Raw genomic sequence first — 20,151 nt, 5'->3', positions numbered from 1 at the left:
CCTCTCCCCTCAGACAGTCCCAAGCCACAAATACACCATCAACCTAACCCCATTTACACACCCAACCCTCCAAGCCCAAATTAGCCCATCCCAAGGCTCAGAACTATTCTGCCTCTGACCTGACACCCACCGTACATCAGAGGCCCCCCACCTACTTGTTATTTAGTCTGGAAAAGCAGGAGAAGAGGTAACAGAGAGCACATTCAAATAGCTCTGTGAAGCTACCTGTCAGATACTTTTGTTCTGCATCATCCCTCTGCTGTCTACAGTCTATGTGCTACAGGGCCAGAGGTCCTCTCTTGGCAGCCAGCTGTATTGCAGCCTCCAGGGGCTGGAGTTCTCCCAGACCAACCAGGTGTGCCCCAGTGGCAGCAGGTGGTTCTGCAACCTGAAGTAACACACAAACACAATTGTGATATTACTGGTGGGGTTTGGCCTCACTAACCCTTAATGAACAGCCACCGCAACCAGTGTGAAAGGGGATTTTTTTAAAAACATCTTTGTTAGCTGAAACCAGGCTACAGAGGGTTTCTTACATGATACTGTAGCCACAAGCTGTGTTCCAGCTAGAAATGAGCTCAGACCAAACCTTCAGATCTGAATGTCACCAAATCCTGGTGACAGTAGGGAAGATCAGAATTCAGTTCCAGATTCAAATTTTGCAGCTCAAGCCCATCTCTAGCTACAGTTGTGTTAGGCTGTTTGTGTCTTAAAAGGGTTTCAAAAAAGTTACAAACCACAGTGTGCACAGGGCCTAATGGAAGGAATGTAAGTGGTGGCAGCAGTGTTTACATGGATGACACTAATCTCTGCACAAAGTTGCTTTGTGCACCTGGTCATTTCAAGTGTTAATTTTCCTTTTCTGTCTCTTTCTTAAATGAAACTAATATATTTAATACCAGACTATTTAATACAAAATGTAAACATCAGAAATGTAAATATCACTTTCTGTAGAAATATTTAAACAACACTCAACCAAGTCTCTGTACCAACCCCCAAAATAAACATGCCTCCTGGAACATTCCCCACTCCCTTGGTGTCATTCCAGTTTTTATGTTCTGCAGTGTGTGAGCACTGTGCTATGACAGATCTCTATACTTAGCTTAGCCACTATGGTTTGCTATTCCCATAATCATTGCGTGCCTAGGCTAGTCTTGCCCGTCTGTTCAACAAAGTATGCACTGCATGAATGAGAGATCGTAATAAGTGACCTCTTTCTTTCTGTAAGTTGTGAACTGCACTTACAACAGAGACAACTGTACAGCCTGAAGTAGAAACACCTCTTATGCTTTCTATCATGTAATGATAGAAAGATAAAATAGAAGCTATGGCAAATTATTCCAGGGACAAACATTTATTAAGTTTATTACAAAACAATTTCACAGAGAAAGCAAGGAAGAGTACGTCATCTAATTGAAACTGTGAGGCATTCAGGTACTATAGGCAGAATGTAATGACCTTAATTGGAATTAGATCAGAACCTTAGGGCTAATGTGTTCTAATATCCTGAACAAATCAGGTATGGAGGCTACACTCCTTATTCAATACACAAAATAAATTCTTTTTGAATCCTCACACAACAACTATTAAGCCAATTTATGGTGGATGAAATTTCTCTCTCTCTCTAAAATGCAGGGGGCAGTTCTCTCCATATGCATATGGAGCTCTCAAAAATATCAGTTGGAATCCTGAATGTGTATGGAGAAAATGAATATATCCCTTAGAATGGTGAATGCACTACAAAGACAGAATCCCTCTTGAACTGCACTGCTTAAGAGCTAATTAACATTCAGAATCAAGACAGTGCTAGGACATGTCTAGTTTAAAGCAGGGCTAGTCCTAGGTGTGGGAAAAGTGTGTAGCAGCAAAGGGATCCATATTTTGTAGGGTGCCATGCTATAAGAGCATTTACTCAGGGCTGGCTGTCCTGGAGACATTTCAGCTAGGGAGATGCCATCCATGGGGAGAAGAATCGGGATATCTTCACCATTTTGCCATATCAGTTGAGTGCTGCAAGCATTGCCAGTTGCAGCTAGCCACAATCTCCTTTTCTGGTCCCACTAGTCAGGGCCAGATTTAGGGACAGATGACCCAAACGCCTGGGGTGCTGAGCTTGGGGGGCAGCTTTATGGCCAGTGACCCTAAACTCTGCCTAAACTTTATGGCCAGTGATCATACAATGGAAGGGGTGGGGCAACAGACGCTCCTTGTCTGGGGCGCCATTTGATCTAGGGCCATCCCTGACACTAGTGATACTCAAAACTTCAATCTGGCTGCTTTCCAGTCCTGGTTAAGGAAGGCTTCTTGGGTCTCCACACATCTGCCTTTGAACAGTGTCCACCAAACCTTAACTGATCAATTTTTCAAGAATTTTAAGATTGTGGCACAAAATATGACAAAAATCAGGACATAGAAAATTATGTCTGACAATCTGTCCTCAACACTCGCTACTGTAAAGAAGATAAAAGAAAAGTACTTTAGCGCACAATAAGTTACAGAGCACTAGCCTTAGCACTCCATTTCCTGCCTTTTGATGGTTTTTTGCACCCTGCAAAGTTGAGACAATTATGAAAAGGATATAAGCAGCTTTGTAAACTGGGGTGGAGTTTTATCCTAAAATGGTAGGGATCTACCGTACAGTGAGTCACGAGTGAAAATCTTTAAATTCACATATTGGTCAAATGAGCAAAGTCCAAAATGGTGGCGAATCAAACACATTTCAATTGCCATGCCCACCCCAGCTCCAAGAGCAAACTGACCAAATCTCCTATTATGCTCAATCCACCAAAATGTGATCCAACCAACCTCAAGCCACAGAAGGAAAAAAAAATCTGTAAAATTGTTGAATCTGCCAAAAAATAATAATAATCACACATTATAGCTAAAATCATATTTCTGCTGTGAATACATCACTCAGGAAGGTTCTTGCTCATAGCATCATCCATTGTGTCTTGTGATTCATCTTGAATCGTCAGCAGGGTGGACATAAACCATTTGCAAGACAAAAACTAAAGATAATTATTTAATCATTAAAGAGTTCAGATGGCAAGCTCAGGTCTGACTAAAAGTCTGAACATTGATAGCTGCATGGGACATTTGTGCATAGAAACAGTTGCATTTGCCTGGAACCTTCTCCTTTTAGAATGGAACAGAATATTTATAATCAAGTAATATCAGTGTGAGAATATCAGTTGTGAGAAGAATTATGTTGTTAAGACGGGAAGGATGGTTTTGTGTTTAAGAAGCTGGATGGAGACTCAGGAGCTCTCGGTTCAATGGCCAGCTCTGCTGCAGTTTTCCTTTGTGCTTTTGTAAAAATCACTCAAATTGTCTTTGCCTCCATTCCCAATCTGTAAAATGGGGATATTAATTATTGTATCCTCTGAGAGTTAGGAATTAATGTCTGTGAGGAGATTTAGGCATATAACTGCCACTTTTGGCACCTAAATCCAAAATGCAAATATCCTCCAAACCTCCGCTCAGCTGCTGCCTAACTTTGTAGGTGCCTAAAGCCCCAACCTACATTTCCACTGGTGAAGTTCCTATGGCACTAAAAATCTGTGACTGGGCACGTGCACAGTCACCTCTGTCTAGGCGCTCAGATGCCTAGCTCATACCTAAGCTCCAGTGGGATTCCCAAACTAGGTGTTGCCATGCCTATCTCACACATGGGGCTTGATCCAGTGGGTGTTCTCAAGCAGCTGCTTACCAGATCAGACCCTACACAAAACAGTACTGGAGAAATCATCATCTCTCTTCTAACCTTTAGTCCAGTGGTTAGCTATTCATGCAGGATCAATTCCCCCTGCCCATTTGGTGTAGAGCAGCAATTTGAACCTGGGTCTTCCTCCTTGCAGAAGTGGGTCCCTATCCACTGGGTTGTGCGGCATTCTGTTACAGAATGCGCTCCGCCTCTGCTGTTCACACTGTTACACTGTGTCTGACTAATTAATATACACTGGGCCAGACAGTGAGTGAGTCTGTCTCTATAGCCGAATGGGTAGGGCACTCATCTAAGGTGCAAGAACCCGAGTTCCAGTCATGCTACTTTTTGGGGTGGGGGTAGCTGAGTAAGCACTTAGGTACCTAGCTCCAAGAGAGGTTGCATGGCTGTGAATCCTGAGTGGAGAGAGATGTCTCCCTCTGACCCAGACTTAGGCCTGGTCTACAGTACAAAGTTAGGTCAACATATGCCACGTTAGGTCGAGTTAATATTCTATGTGTCTACACTACTGAGTCCCTTCAGCCAACCTAAAGGGCTTGTAAAGTCAACTTCTGTACTACACCTCCATGAGGCGCGTTCGTATCGCTTTAGTCGACATCCACGTGTCAACATGGGGATAGTGCAGACACACTGTGCTATGTAATTTGAATGAATTGGCCTCCTCAGTCCTCCACTGTGACCGCTCTGGAGAGCACTTTCAACTCCACTGCACTTCAGCCAGGTACACAGGAAACAGCTGCCCCCCTGTTAAAGCCCTGGGAACGTTTGTATTTTCATTTCCTGTTTGATCGGCATGGAGAGCTCATCAGCACAGCTGACAACGGATGCTCAAGCCTGCAAACACATTCCAGCCTGGAGCACGCAGGAGGTAGTGGATCTTATTGCTGTGTGGGGAGAAGAGTCTGTACAGGCAGAGCTCCGAACCAGCAGAAGAAATGCTAACATCTATGCGAAAATCACGCAGGGCATGGGGGAGAAGGGCTTAGACTATCTGTTTCTTCTGCATTTCAAACTGGCTATCTTAGGTGGTTCCCCACTCAGCATGCTGGCTTTTGCGAAGCCCTTTTTTAGGTGCCTCACTCTTCCCATGCATTGTTAGGCACCCATGCTCCCTATCCTTGGGTAAGTGGATGGTACTTGGTGGCAGAGCACCTAAACATTAGGCATTGCAACACTCCGCCTAAGTCCCCTTTGTGGATCTATCACTAAAATATTCTCATAGTGATAGACACACAAGGATAGAGAAAGATAAGTCCTTGATCTGGTTTGCCAGGACTTGGTTCCATATGTGGAAGGCCTTTTCCACATAGGAAAGTAGCATTTGACTCAGGGAGTTAAACATTGTATATACTGCTGCCTGTATAATGCTCATGCCAAAAAAAGTAATTGTTTGGAGGTGGGGTCGAACAAGCACCTGACTGAAAATAGATGCAACTAGTCAAGGAGACGTGCTGAATTCACTAAACAGGACACTAGTAGTAGCAGTAGTCGTCCATCGCTGATGATGATGAAGATGTTGTGGCAATTCTCATATATAGCTATACATATAATTTGAAGTCCAAACCTGATGCACAGAGTTGGCACATTGAGGGCATGGGAAGTCTATATCTATGATGTTTGTGGATGCAGCTATGTGGTGCCTTTCATGTGGAGCCTGGAGATCATTTAGTTGATCCTGCTTGAACTTGCTGCATGCTAATCTTGTCAGAGACTGCCAGTGAGTCCCGTTCTGAGCTGTTTGCTCAAGTTCTTTGAGACTGATGCCAGCCCACTGGAGACTGCTCTTCAAGTTATCTTTGAAGAGTTTATATGGATTGCCCTTCTTTATTTTGTCCTGCCTCAGTTCCCCAGACAGGATCTGTTTTGGGAGACGGTGGTCTTCCATTCTGATGACGTATCCAGTCCACCTAAGTTGTGCTCTCAGTAGCATTTCCTTTATGCTAGTTGTGTTCGCTCTCTCAAGGAACTTAATACTGGTCACTCTGCCCTGCCAGCAAATGCTCATTATTGAGTGAAGGGAATGCATGTGAAATTGCTCAAACTGTTTAGTGTGCCGTCTATAGAGAGTCCATATCTCAGAACCAAGAGATATTAGGACCGCTGCACTGTAGATCTTCAATTCGGTGGTGAGACCAATGTTGTGTTGATTAAGGACTTTTGTTTGGAGTTGGCCATGGGTCTGTCTGGCTTTACTGATTATGGAGGCAATTTCCTTATCAAGGGAACCATCACTAGAGATCATACCACCTAAATACTTGAACTGATCCATGTTTTTCAGCTGTGTGCCTTGGATGGAGATGGCTGGGGCTGGGGCATTGGAATGAGGTGCTGGTTGGAACAAGACCGATAGTAAGGCCAAAGAGCTGGGATGCTTCAGAAAAATCTATCAGTGATGACCTGAAGGTCGTTATGTCTATGGGTGATCAGGGTGAGGTCATCTTCAAAAAGTGCCTCGGCAAGAAGTCTCTCCAGCATCTTAATCTTAGCGTTAAGTCTGTGAAGATCAAAGAGAGAACCATTGAGTTGGTACCCAATGTATATCCCCTGGTCCAAGTCCTTGTAGCATGGCTGAGGACACAGGCAAAGAACAGTGGAGCAAGTGCACAGTCTTGCTTCATTCCATTTGAGATTTCAAATGTATCAGAAGAGTCTCCACTGGAGAGCACTTGCACTGTCATGTGGTCATGGAACAGATGGATGATTTGTATGAACCTTAAAATAGCCATAGACCCTCTCTGTTGACTGTATCAAAGGCTTTTGTCAAGTTGATGAAAACTGCATACAAGTCCATATTCTGCTCTAAACATTTTTCCTAGACCTGCCTCATGACAAAAATCAATTTGGTATTACTGCAACCTGGTCTGAAACCACACTATGCTTCTGGTAGATTCTCCTCAGATATATTCAAATGAGTCTGTTCAGTAGAATGTGAGTATTTTCCCTGCTATATAGAGGAAAGAAATGCCTATGTAGTTTCTGCAGTCAGCTTTGCTGCCTTTGTTTTTGAACAGTGATACAATAATAGCATCTTTAAAGTCTTGTAGCATTTGGGAGGAAGAAGAAATGCCACTCAAGATGTTGTGAAACCTCAGTAGGCTTTGGGCCTGCTGCTTTGTACAGTTCTGCTTGAGCTTTGCTATGTTGAAGGCTGTTCTGCTGAGCTTGGAGCACTTGTGCCGTCAGGAGCTATATGTAGGTTAAGCACTGCTCTTACCAATCTGTGGTCTGTCCAGCATTCTGCACCATGCATGGCTCTGCTAATTCTGACATCACAGATGTCTTGTTGGCAGATAATAGCATAGTTGATCAGGTGCCATTGTTTGGACTGTAGGTGCATCCATGACATTATATATATTTAATTTTTCCTAAAGTTGATGTTAGTGATGCATAGACTGTGTTCTGCACATTTACCCAAGAGGAGAAGTCCATTACTTGTGTGATAGGACAATATGGAGTGGGAAAGATGACATCTCCAGCCACTGCTGTCCCTACCAACTCTAGCATTGAAGTCTCCCAGCAGGATGAGCTTGTCATATACAGGGGTTCATCTGAGAATGGAGTCCAGGTCAGAGTAGAACTGCTCCTTGCTTTCCTATGTGCTAGTCAGTAAAGGTGCATAGGCACTGATGACAGTAACATGCCGTAAAGGATTCAGGGGGAATTGAAGTTTCATGAGCCGTTCATTCAGGCCATCAGGGATGTCAGGAAGTTGTTTCAGGAAAGATGTTCTGATTGCAAATCCAACTCCATGTATCCTGTCTTCATCCTCTGCTTTTCCTTTCCAGAAGAAAGTGTAGTTGCTTCCTAGCTCACTGAGGGAGCCTTCACTGGCCAGTCTAGTCTCACACAGTGCTGCAATATCAGTATTGTAGTGGCAAGTTCTCTAGAGACAAGAGCTGTTCTTCTTGCAGGCCTTCAAGTATCGCCTCCATCCATAAAGGTGCGGACATTCCCTGCTCCTAAAATGAGTCTTTTCTTCTTTGTTGTTTTTTGATTACTGTAGGGTGATCTGCCAGCTGTGGTAGTCTGGCCAGATGTTATGGGGCAAGCAATGTGTAGGTACCTTTTTTGGCCCCCTCCTTTAAAAAGGGTGAGAAGTGCTATCCTAAAAAGGGCTGCTCAATCACTTAGGATACTGCCGAACTTCTCTGCTGACCCAGGGATGGAGCTGAATGGCTCCTGGTCTCAAGGCCTCCTATGTGCAGGATTGTGGCTACTACAACTACCAGTGGTCATCTCCACCCATTGCTTTGCCATGCCCCCGTCGCTGCAGGAGTTGGATTAATAATAAGATGATGTTGTGTTGAGATTTACGAGAAAAAACCTGTGCGGGAAATTTTTAATTGAGAAAGCTGTTGCATAGGGGCAGTCCCACTCTCTTGGCTGCGGAAGCCAGATTCCAGGAGCATGAGGAATCATTACAACTGGGGACTTCCTTAGGTGCAGTGGGAGATCAGGACATCTTCAGTGCCTTGTCATGCTCTTCACGCTCCACAGCAGGCTGTTGAACCACCTTCATGGCCACTGAATCACAAATTGATTTCCTCCACCTAATCCGCTGAAAGTCTTCTCATGCTAGAGAAAGGCAATTTCCCTATCTCACCATGGGTAGAAGACCTATCAGCTACCCTCACCTGGTTTAGCCTGCTTGTCAAAGTGGTTTACCGGGGTTTGTCACATGCAAACATCTACAGTGAGAGCTGGGTATACATGGGGACCAAAGTGGATGAACTATTCCCTAAGGAGCATGACATGTTCCTCTGCAGAGGTACTACCCCTTCCTAATCCCCCCTATATGCACCAAATAGGACACTACTGTGATACTATCCCACCAGACCCCTCCCCACTGACCTATGAACCTCCAGGGTAGATGTACAGGAACATTCGGGGCGGGCGGAAGCAGAAACTCTCTAAAAGACCCTAACCCAGGATGTAACAGCTCTCTCTCTCTCTCTGCAGAATCTGCATAGCAAGCTTCTGAGGGATCACATGGCAAGCAAGAGCCACAGAGCTTCTGCACAGTAGGCTGCAGCAGGAGCTGGAGAGCAGCTGGTAAGCAGAGGGTAATGGAGTCAGTCTGTGCACAACTTGTAGGAAGCAGCAGAGGCCAGATTCATAGACTTTAAGGTCAGAAGGGACCATCATGATCATTTAGTCTGACCTCTTGGGGCTCCTGCACATTGCAGGTCACAGAACCTCACCCACCCACTCCTGAAGTAGACCCTTAACCTCTGGCAGAGTTACTAAAGTCCTCAAATCATGGTTTAAAGACTTCAAGTTACAGAGAATCCACAATTTACATTAGTTTAAACCTGCAACTGACCCGTGCCCCTACTGCAGAGGAAGGCAATCCGACCTGGGGAAAAATTCCTTCCCAACCCCAAATATGGTGATCGGTTAGACCCTGAGTATGTGGTCAAGATCCACCATCCAGACACTTGGGAAAGAATTCTCTGTAGTAACTCAGAGCCCTCCCCATCTAGTGTCCCATCGCCAGCCATTGGAGAGCAATTGCAGACGGGCCACATGCCACTGTAGGCAATATCATCAGACCACCCCCTCCATAAACTTATCAAGCTGAGTCTTGAAGCCAAATAGCCTTTGGGGCCCCCACTGCTCCGCTTGGAAAGCTGTTCCAGAACTTCACTCCTCTGAGGGTTAGAAACCTTCATCTAATTTCAAGCCTAAATTTGTTGATGGCCAGTTTATATCTATTTGTTCTTGTGCCCATATTGACTCTTAATTTATATAGCTCCTCTCCCTTCCTGGTATTTATCCCTCTGATGTATTTATGAAGAGCAATCATATCTCCCCTTTTGGTTAGGCTAAACAAGCCAGGCTCTTTGAGTCTACTCTCATAAGGTTGGTTTTCCATTCCTCGGATCATCCTAGTAGCCCTTCTCTGCACCTGTTCCCGTTTGAATTCATCTTTCTTAAACATGGGAGACCAGAATTGCACATTGTACCTAGAGTATCTGCAACCTTTCCATTTCCTGCCAGCCCTGGGGAAATATCCCTTCCCTTTAGACATGTGTCTAAGTGCACACTGGGAAAGCCTTTAATCATCATTAAAAGGTCTTTGTATCTGCAACAGTCCATCTGCCAGAGAAAGCAGCAAGTCCAAATGCTATTGTGTGTACAGGTAATTGGGGGAAATATTTGAAAAGCAAAGGTGCAGCCCTAAATCAGAAGCTAATTAAGATGAAACATTCTCAGGAGTTTAAGCAAACTATTTCTTGTATGTGAAGTCCATTTTCTCTGGTTTTAATTAATCTTGTTTTTATTAAGATTAATATTGTGTCAATAATTCTTGTAGCTGTCCCCAAAAAGAGGAGAAACCCATAATGTTTAAGGAGAAGTGCTGAAGAGTCAAATTACTGGAATCTATTCCCCCTTCTCAGTCTTGGGCAAGGAACCTGAAAAAAAGTGTCCATCCCAATAAAGTTTTTGTCTACATGGGGAAATTGACCAGCATAGCTATTGTGGAATAAATTATTTTGCTATAGCTATTCCAAACTAGCTCCCTAAGTGGTCACTTGTATTCTATTCACTTGTATTGTGGAACAGAGTGTCCACATGGGGGAGTTACTCTAGAATAAGGTAAATTAAACCAGAATAGCTAAAAGGCCAATTTTCCCCATATAGTCAATGCCTAAATTGTGTTGCTATTAGGCTGTAGTGGGTCAACACACAGGAAGAGGCCAAAGGACAAAGCAAGAGATGATCTTTTGATGCACAGCCTGCATGACATATGGTTCGAGTAGAGAAAATATTAATACACACTTTCTGGTAGGCTAAAATATCCTGTCTTTTTCTTATGCCAAGCCAAAATAGGGTGAATTAAACTAAGGAAGTTTTCTCACTCCTAGAATGGAATAACTCCTATTGTGTTTCTTCATGTTCATCTTCGAGTAATGATTGATGTAATAAAGATGTAACATGCTGATCACACAGTTACTGGCTAGAATTTGTTTTCTGGCATAGACCAGGGTTAAAAAAGACTAATATCCTTGCCACATGACATGGGTCAGTACATATTCACTGACTCAAATGGCTCTAATGACTGTTAGAATCAGTACTCCATTTGCCCATTTTTCAAATTGATGATGCAGGGTCTTTTTGAGGAAGAACAGTATACTTTTCACTGAATTTTACTTCTTTAACTACTTAATGGTTGGAAAATGAGTCTTTTGATGCACAAAATTTTCCACTGCATGAAAATGCATGTCCTCCAATGCTATTGAGAGAGAACCACTTATCCTTGATAGTGCAACAAACCATTTATTGGCACAGATGCCAGTCCTGCTAATAGTAATATTTGCTCAATAGAGTATTTAAACCTACAAAGCAATTTGCAAACATTTGCTAGTAAAGCCTAATAGCATCCCTAAGAGATAAGTTAAGTATTGTTACAAATTGATAAAGCAAGTCAGAGAGTTTAAGGCTCTGAGTAATAAACGAGTGAGAGAAGCAACTGCGGTATCAAATGGTGCATGTGAATATGAAACCTGGTTGCACAGTTACTGTGACTGTGTGTGCAAATAGGGTAACTATTTGCAAAATACAATTTACAAATGGCTTATAGTGTGTGTATGCATGTTTGCACACATGCACCATCTTTTGATACTCACATGCAGTTTCATGACCTCACGGCTGGTCAGTTTGTATTGACGGAAAGAAACTGAAGTCATGCAGTCAGGAACAATGTAATCTGTTTATTTACACTATGTACATAAATCCTGTTAAATCGAGATAGACCAAATTGGACACAGCCAATTCCAGAAACCCTAGCTCAGTCACTACTGACAGCCACCAGAAACAGCTGCCTTCCTCCTCACTGTCCTTCCAGGTCTCAAACTATCTCTCAAAAGAGACAGAACCTTTCCCTCCTAGCTGAGCTATTTCCCTCAGTGAGGAAACTGAAGAGCAATAGAATATTCACCCTTAGAAAATTCACCACACTGCCCTCCGCTCACACATTATTATTAAACTAGTTCATTACCATATTGATCACCAAGAATCAGACATCACAAATGCAAACTGAGATACAGTACAGGGTTTTAATGAGCCAGATTCTAAAGTCTTTTACAGTCTTTATACTGATGTAAAACCTTTAGTTTATTGCTCTGTTTGATAATTAGAGCTGGTCAATAAATGTTAATTTTTTTCAGAAAAAAAAATCAAAAAACTTTTCTGCAGGTTTAGAAAAAATAATTTGCGGGGTTGGGGGAATTTGTGAAAAAAGTTTTACCAAAATATTTCATTTAATTCTTTTTTTCAAAATAAAACATTAAGTGACCATTTTAGATTTTTCCTCCTTTCTCTCTCTTTTTCGTTACCCTCCTTTCTCCCCTTTTTTCCTTTATTTTCATTTTGCGACTGAAAAAGGGTGAAAATTAAACAAGTGGTGAGAAATGGGGAAAAAAAGAGCCTGAAATGATTTTGTTTAGTTTAAATACTGAATATTTTTTTTAAAAAATCAATTTTTGGTGAAAATTGTCAGTTTTGAAAATGGGTCACTTTATCACTGAAAAAATGCTTAAAATGAAAAATGTCCACCATCTCTATTGGTTATCTGAAATTGCTTAACTGATTTATTTTATTGATTAACTTATTGCATTATGGTGTGCTGGCTAATTAATTTCTCTGACAATCCACAACTCACTTGGCATTACTTCTCCACGCCTCTTCTTTATTATTTAGGTATTTATTTAATTATTTTTGGTAGCACCCACTGTATGCTAGGTGCTTTCCAAACACTTCTCAGTTTCTCCCTCTCTTCCTCCTTGTCAACTTCACTTTACCACTTCCTTCTCCTCATCCCTTTTACCCTACTATATTTTCTGCTCTCATCATTCTGTCTCCTCCTCCATTCATCCTGTCCCTATTCCTGCACTCATGTTCACCCTCACAAATCTTTACACTCCACTACATCCTTTTCTGAATTCTCCTCCCTGTTTCTGATAAGTCACTGGAGTTGCTCGCTGGAGAAGGTTAGTAGCTAACAAAAAATATGGGATTTTGGAATAACACCCAGACTCTAGCTGATGGATACTATATGATGAATCTCTAGCAGTGGAAATAACATGTTTCAGAAGGAAGTTAAGCAAATTTTGTTGAAACAAGTATGAACAAACGTTGTACCAAAAAATAACGATTGCTAGTGCACAGAGTCATCAGAAACCATTACAAACAAGCTATCAGATGATTTATCAAAACTTAATGTCAGACAAATACTTTGACTTTTTGGGACAAAACAATGGAGATATAAGTACCTTTGATGCAAATGGTGCAGTAGAAGAAGCGTGAGTGGGATTATCCATTTGCACTAATGGTTTAGTATTTGGTTTTTTTTATCATTGTGGTCTTTGTGTAGTTTTTATCTTGTTTTCACTTCAGTGTAAGAAGATATTGTAAGCTGGCTGTTAAGCACTTTGGAACAGAGACTATATTTGTTTCTATACAGTATCGAACATACTGTAAACACAAATAATCATACAATAATAATAGTTAATAATACACTTTCTCGGTATCCCGTTATGTGTCTTAGATAACATGTAAAATGTACACTTCTCATCATTTTGTGTGTTTTGCATTACTGTGGATTTAGTTGTATTTTGTATTTTATCTGAAAACAAAAAAGTACAGTAATTATATCAGGGCTTGACTACACTGGCACTACGCTGCGCTCCCAGCGCTGGTAACTATTCCCCTAGTGGAGGTGTTTTTTTTATGCTGCAACTACACAGCCACCTTAAAACACTGCTGCGGCCAGTGCTTTAACATTGCTAGTGAAGACATGCCCTCAGAGAGTGCTTATTGAGGGCCTCTAGAATCCTTAAAGGCTAAAGAAGTTGTTGGTATGTCCTAACCCAAGTGTTTTCCCAGAAGGGCTCTTACCTGAGTAACGCCTTGAAGATAGAAAAGGTGGGCGAGGTAATATCTTTCATTGGACCAATATTTGCTGGTGAAAGAGAGAAGCTTTCAAGCTCCAGAGTGCTTTTCTTTAAGTCACCTTGAAGGCATTTGAAACATTATTGCCTGATATGCTGACCTGCAGATTAAACAATCTGGAAAGTTTCTTAGGCTGCCAAATTTAGGGTTAGGGACATCAGTGGCCAGGTTCTCAAAAGGGTTTAGTACCCAAGACCGTCCACTGAATTCTTATGAAACTCTGTTGCTGTAAACTTACTCTCAGTACTTTTTTGTCTGTTTCATTTGACAAATCTCCAGTCTATTTTCAAGATGTTTTATGTTTAACTTCAGAATTCATCCAAAAAGAAGAAAACCTGAAAACAGAGCAAAAGGGAGTTGCAAGTGAATAAACAAACTATAAAATACACATTCACAGTATTGCTAACCCCCAGGGTAATGCCAGTGTAATTAAGCAATAGGCAGTACTGCCAACCCCAACTGTCCAAAAATTACGTCAGACCCCCCCAAAAATCATGAGATTGGCTTAAACATAATACATTGTAGATTCTTTTTATTTGCCTTCCAGGTTATGAGCCTTTAGGGTGCCTGTGATTTATTTACAAGCTCTTCTTCACAACTATGAGAGCTAGAAACTTTTACATAATTAAATCTGAATCCCATGTAATTAATTACATGACTTCAGGAGCTGGGGCTTCAAGAAAACCACCAAATATGGCCAGGCTCACAATAAAATTGTGAGCTGACAACAGTATATTCAGGATCTGACTGCAACACACTTAAGCTCCATCTGGGGTTGCAAAAGAAGCTTTGTTTCTGCCTTTTTTAACATCTCCAAAATGGGTTATAAATGGGTTAAAACTGTTTATTAACCCAGTAAAGATCAGGATATCAAGGTGAGTAGCAAAAGATATCAAAATGTATTTGTGTCCTTTTTTTGCTTCTCCATGACATGTAACGGAGTCCTTATTGTTTACAGAATTATTTTTTGCGCTTCCTTTTGCAGTATCCACTTATTTCTCATCTACAAGGGAGGACCGAACTGGTGGGATTGTGACACCATCACAAGCAATGAGGAAGTGCCATGTGACTAATTGTGAAAGGAAGTGAATTGTATACAGATTGCTTAAATCTCTTTGGATATCATTTTAATAGCTATTTAATATCTATCTAGATATCGGAGGTATTTATATGGCTCCCATCATAGCAGTATCTGAGAATCTAAAAATCTTCCATGAATTTATCCTCACAGTACCCCTTTAATGTAGGGAAGTACCATTATTTCTGAGTCTTCAAGAAAAAGCCGGGAAGACCAGGCTTGATATGCCAGATATTTCTAAGGTAAAAGACAAACACACACAGATAGAAGTGTGGGTGTTTTGCTTCTTTATAATGGATTCAGAAGCCCTGGAATGATTTTTTCCAAAGGTATTTTGTCTTTCTGTTTCTCCTTTGCATGCCACCTTTAACATTCAAATGTCTGACACCAGTGACAGTACTGATATATGTGACAACATAAACCAGGGCACAACTGTATTGTATTTTTGCCCCAGCCTACACTCTGCTTTTTGCCCAAATCATTTTCAAATATGACGCTTCCAAAAGGAACTACTACAATTTCCCTGTTGTACGGGATTAGGCCTAGGGTGACCAGATGTCCCAATTTAATGGGGACAGTCCCAATATTTGGGGCTTTGTTTTATATAGGCACCTATTATTACCCCCCACCCCATCCCGATTTTTCACACTTACTTTCTGGTCACCCTAATTAGGCCTAACATCAAACGGAGTGGCCCTTAGCACAAGTTTCACTGTATCTCAAAACTGAATGAGCTTAAAAACCAAAACAAACAAAAACCCTTGCTTCTTTCCCCCCAGATAATTAGATGCAAATCTACACAAACACATTGTGAAAGACAGCCCGGGGTTTAGTTCCCCTTCTTTCAAAGGGAAACAAAACAAAAAGCCAACTCCCATCTACAGGAAAGTCCCGAATTAGGCAACTGATACAGATAGAAGGACGGGGGTAGAGATGAGTAATTGCCTCAGATCCAGATGATTCTGGCATTGTTCAGATTTATTTTTAAGCAGGGCCCCAGCCAAGGCTGTGTCCCGCTGGGAACCTTGAGCCACAGACAATAACAACAAGCCAACCCCTGCAAACCCCTCAGGGAGCGGGGAGGCCTGGGCAGGGAGGTGGGCACAGGAGGAGCGGGCATGGCTCCGCCTGAGCCGCTGGTGCCTCTCTCTGGAGTGTAACCAGAGATCAGCCACAGCTCAGGCCGCTCCCCCGCGGCGGGGATGGGGAAGGGGGAAAGCTCCTGCTCCGGTGGCCGCTGATAGTACCTGGGAGTCACGTGGGCTCTTCCCTGGCTAGGGGAAGGGCTTAGTTAGGGCTTCAGGGCAGCTGCTGCAGAGGTGGATCCTCCCCCCCGCCCCGAGAATAGGATGAGCCCAAACGAGCGAACACCCCCACCCGGCTCTAACCTGCCCGCCTGCGGCCAGACACCTTGCGTAGAGTTGAGGAACTAGTTTGGCGAGTCCCGAGCCAGCTCGCGAAGGGAGCGGAGCGCCATTGGAGGGAGGGCTGGGAGAGTCCGAGCCAACCCAGGCCGGCGGGTGCGCCCCTGCCCTGGCAGCGGGGCGAGGCGCGCTGGGGAGCATGCAGGTGTAGGGCGGGAAAGCGCCGCCGGGAGCCAGCGGGGCCGCCGGAGCCCAAGTTACAGCGAGAGGTAAGGGGCTGCGGAGGCAGGGCGCTGCTCGCCGGGTGCGGCTCTCGCACCTGAGCCGGGGCGAGGGGCACATGGGGGTCCCCGTGCGGGGCAGCGCTGGCTGGTGGTTGGGGGCAGGAGCGGCGGCGTGTGCCGCTCCCCCTGCCCCGGCTCTGGAGGCGGGTTGAGGGGCTTGAGGATGGGGGCGGTTAAACGGCCCCATTTCCCACCAAGCCCAAACTGTGTCCTTACGCCGCTCGCCCTGGAGCACGCTCCGCTTGGCAATGAGTTTCCTGCCCTTCTCCTGCAGCCCCAGCGCGGCTCCGCGCCGCTTAAACCCAGCCCGCTGCTGACAACGGTGAAGTGACTCTAACTTCCACTGACTCCTGATCCTCCCCTTTCCTTCGGCCGGGCTCGCTTCATAGGTGCTGGAAGGAGAGGTGCTGCCAGCACCCCCTGGCTGGAATTGGTGCCCGTCACACACAGGGTTTACAGTTTGGCTCAATGGCTCTCAGCAGCCCCCGGCTCGCTTCCCCGAGAGCTATTCCTGTTGGCTTGCTGAGACCCGAGAAAGCGAGGCCACAAGCTCCATGGAAAGGATGGAGGCTCCCATGCCAAGCGCTGGGGGGAGGAGTGGCTCTGCCTGAACCCAGACTAAAGTTCAGAGCCACACAACCGATCGCCAGAGAAGGCCAAACAGGTTTTTGTAGCTGCTCCACAGGCATCCAAACAGGTCACAGCTAGATTCAGGGTGCAAGTGCTGCCTCCCTTCAGCGTTTGTGTGCTAATTACCTCAATCTCAGAGGTTTCTGTAGTTGACATCCAGGATAGGAGGCTGGAGGCGCTTCATAAACTAAACTAGATATTTAATATTAAATAATATTAATATCACTTACATAGTGTAGAGCTAAAATATCAAATTTTTCCTGGACATTCACTAATCTCTTAATAGTGCACGCTCAGCACTGCATGCTTGTTTAAATGACCAGTGCACCTGCCAGTTCTGATTCATTTTCAGAATGATCACTTTTTAAGGTAAACATTAACTCAGTGGAGAAGCCCCTTGCATTGATGTGTTGCTGTAGCTGGTGGAGGAAATAAAAAAGCCAAACCTACCGGTGTTTGTTTTCAAATGTCTTTTCAATCCCCGTCTGTCAGCACAATAAAGAAATGCACGTCATTCTCCTCCCTGGACTGGGTGGACAAAGGCAAATTATGATGCACCTGCCTTGACTCCAGAATATGCTGCTTCTGTATCACTGTGTAGGCTGCAGTATGTTTAAAAAAAAGAGACTCTCTATTTCTTGTGCTCATTGGTAAAGTTTCCTTTTCCTTTCCCAAATAACAATAATTGCCTGATTCCATTGTGACTGCAACAATTTCGATCTACATAATTTTCTATAAAGCTCAACAGTATAACAAAGGAAGGAAAACTCTACAGTATATTAATTCCTTAGTCAACTAAGAGATGGTTTTCTTCCTTTTTATTCTCCTAAGGAAATGAGATATATTGGAATAACAATGCTTAAACTTTAATATTTTGGCCAAATGTAAAGGTTATATAAATGCTTACATGTTACAAGAATTTCGGGCTGTCACATCCTTTTTTGTGAGTTACAGGTATAGTGTATTTCACCTACAGTTGGAAACGATTTTTGTTAGTGCTGGTTTTTTGGTTTGTTTTGAGTGCCAACGGTATAATTTAGTGCTGTACAGACCTAGGCAGGTAATCCCGACCTGAAAGACTTTTACTTATAGGGAATGTAAAAATGGAAGTTCAAACTCTAATGACAAAAGCAGCTCCTCACTATATTTTAGGGAATGTTTAGTAATTGGTTGGTGCATCTTACTTGTGGTGATGATAGGGTGGAATGGAAGAGGGGACTGAGAGCTGTGAGTTCTGATAATCCTGGCTGGATCAGGCTGTGGCGCCTTGGGCAAGGCCCTTAAATTTTGTTTGTTTCCACATCTATAAAATGTTGGTAATTTATCTTGCAGGTGTGAGATTGACTAATTAAAAGCTATGTTTACATAGTCTTCTACAGAAGTGAAGCCGGTGCTTATTAAGGAACATTTATAATCATGTAATAAAGCTTGCTAAGAATATCATCTGTGAGGTTTGTCGCTATTTAGAACACCTAATGTAATAGTGAACCAAAGAAAATTAGTGTTAATTCTTCTGGGCTTTTCGGTTAATTGTCTCTTTGGTTCGGATTTCCTACTACTCCATGTCTATTACCTATTAAGATTTAAAATAATGTCCTCAAAACATTAGCTTTTTTTCTCTAAAAGTTCTAATATAATTGCTTAATTGGATGAGTTAGTTATCAAAACAATATCCTAACTAATTTTTGGTTAAGAATATGCTAGAGATATTTAGGAAGTGAAGTACCTTAGATGCTACAGTTAGGAGAACCGTGTGTGTAGCTGCGTAGATAATAGTACCAGGAACTTCTGGGTACTGGAGGCTCTCAGATTTGTAGGGTGACCAGATGTCCTGATTTTATAGGGACAGTCCCGATATTTGTGGGTTTTTTTTTTTAATATGGACTCCTATTACCCCTCACCCCATCCCGATTTTTCACACTTGCTATCTGGTCACTCTACAGATTTATGATCACCTTTTTCTATTGTAAATATATTGTACAAAAGGTAAGAGAAAAGTGAGCCAAGTACAAACCAAGTGGACTACTAGCTAACCCATTCCTAAAATAAATCCTGCACAGGCTCTTATTAAAGCCTGGAAATCTAACTCCTGGTATGAGCTTATGAGTGTCAAATTGTGTGGTATCAAATCATGGCTGGTGGTTGATTTGTTTTTAAATAGTAACTCAAACTCACGGTGAACATGATGATTTGGTCACTGTCTGCTTTATTTCAATCTCTGAAGATTCCAAATGTGAATTCCCTTGCCAGTAAAAGATTGAGTACTTTTGTAGCGTTGGAGTAATTTATGCTTCATTCTCCAGGACATATGTCCCAAACCTTTTTTTTTTTTTTTTTTTTTTTAACTAGTGCTAAACACTCAGGTGGCCTTACTTTCAGTAACTTGATTTGTTCTTCGCTTGTTCTCTCTTGTGAGACTTCCTGAGAGTATTCTGGTCCCTAGTCTTGCAATTTGCAATACTAAATTGAATGAGCCATTTCCTGCCGCTTCTATTCAAATTAGCCTGAACTCATTTGCTATTTTTTTTACTGTAGTTATGCAGGCCTTATTTTGACAGTATGTTAGTTGTGTTAGGCCTGATTATGCAGTCTGCCATAGGTTTAAATTCTGCTTTTGGAAATTGGAATCATAAGGATTTCCAATCTTTATCCTTGGCTGTTTTCTTTAACCAACATCTGCTAAATGGAAGAGTCTGATCCTGATTGTTGGAGCAAAAGAACTGAGCCAGAAACTCCTGAATGTTAATCTCATCTCTGCTATGTGGCTTTGGGCAAATCTCCTAACCTTTCCATATCTGTTTCTCTTTCTTTAAAATGCAAAGAAAACTTCATTACCCATCTCCTACGGGTATTGATCAACACTCTGGAGATGTAAAAGTATTACTTAACAAGTATTCCTACATCTTGACTCCTTAGGACACTTGTAAAACTCTAACACAATAGAGTTTTGTGCCATGTTGGATATCAGACTTATAAAGCAGAAAAAATTTATACTTTAATCTTAATTTGATAACTTTTTCAGAGAACTTGAGCAAGTTTACTGAACATGTTTGTCTTAATCATAGAAACAGTACCGAACAGGATGGCATAGAGTGGAAACAATACAAAGATAGAAGT

The 20,151-nt window shown here is 42.6% G+C and overlaps 1 protein-coding gene and 1 long non-coding RNA gene across 5 annotated transcripts in view; one reads left to right on the top strand and one right to left on the bottom strand.

The window, feature by feature from the left end:
- Positions 1-246: 246 nt before the first annotated feature.
- Positions 247-17,214, bottom strand: LOC123372750. Its single transcript, XR_006580435.1, has 3 exons — positions 17,161-17,214; positions 13,625-14,013; positions 247-388 (listed from the first exon to the last, which is right to left on the bottom strand). It is a non-coding gene; the product is annotated as an uncharacterized LOC123372750 (long non-coding RNA).
- The window catches only part of ATP8B1 (ATPase phospholipid transporting 8B1), a 113,321-nt gene continuing 109,146 nt past the window's right edge, over positions 15,977-20,151 (top strand). For 3 of the 4 annotated variants that reach the window (XM_045021141.1, XM_045021140.1, XM_045021138.1), the window contains exon 1: positions 15,977-16,389. The gene's annotated coding sequence lies outside the window, so the exon portion shown is untranslated. Of the gene's footprint in view, positions 16,390-17,651; positions 17,685-20,151 lie in introns of those variants that run through there. The other variant, XM_045021139.1, reaches the window with a different exon arrangement.

The sequence above is a fragment of the Mauremys mutica genome, chromosome 6, assembly GCF_020497125.1.
Source record: "Mauremys mutica isolate MM-2020 ecotype Southern chromosome 6, ASM2049712v1, whole genome shotgun sequence".
Lineage (NCBI taxonomy): Eukaryota > Metazoa > Chordata > Testudines > Geoemydidae > Mauremys > Mauremys mutica.
Note: the sequence above shows the minus strand (reverse complement) of the source record. Positions and strands in the feature narration are given on the sequence as shown.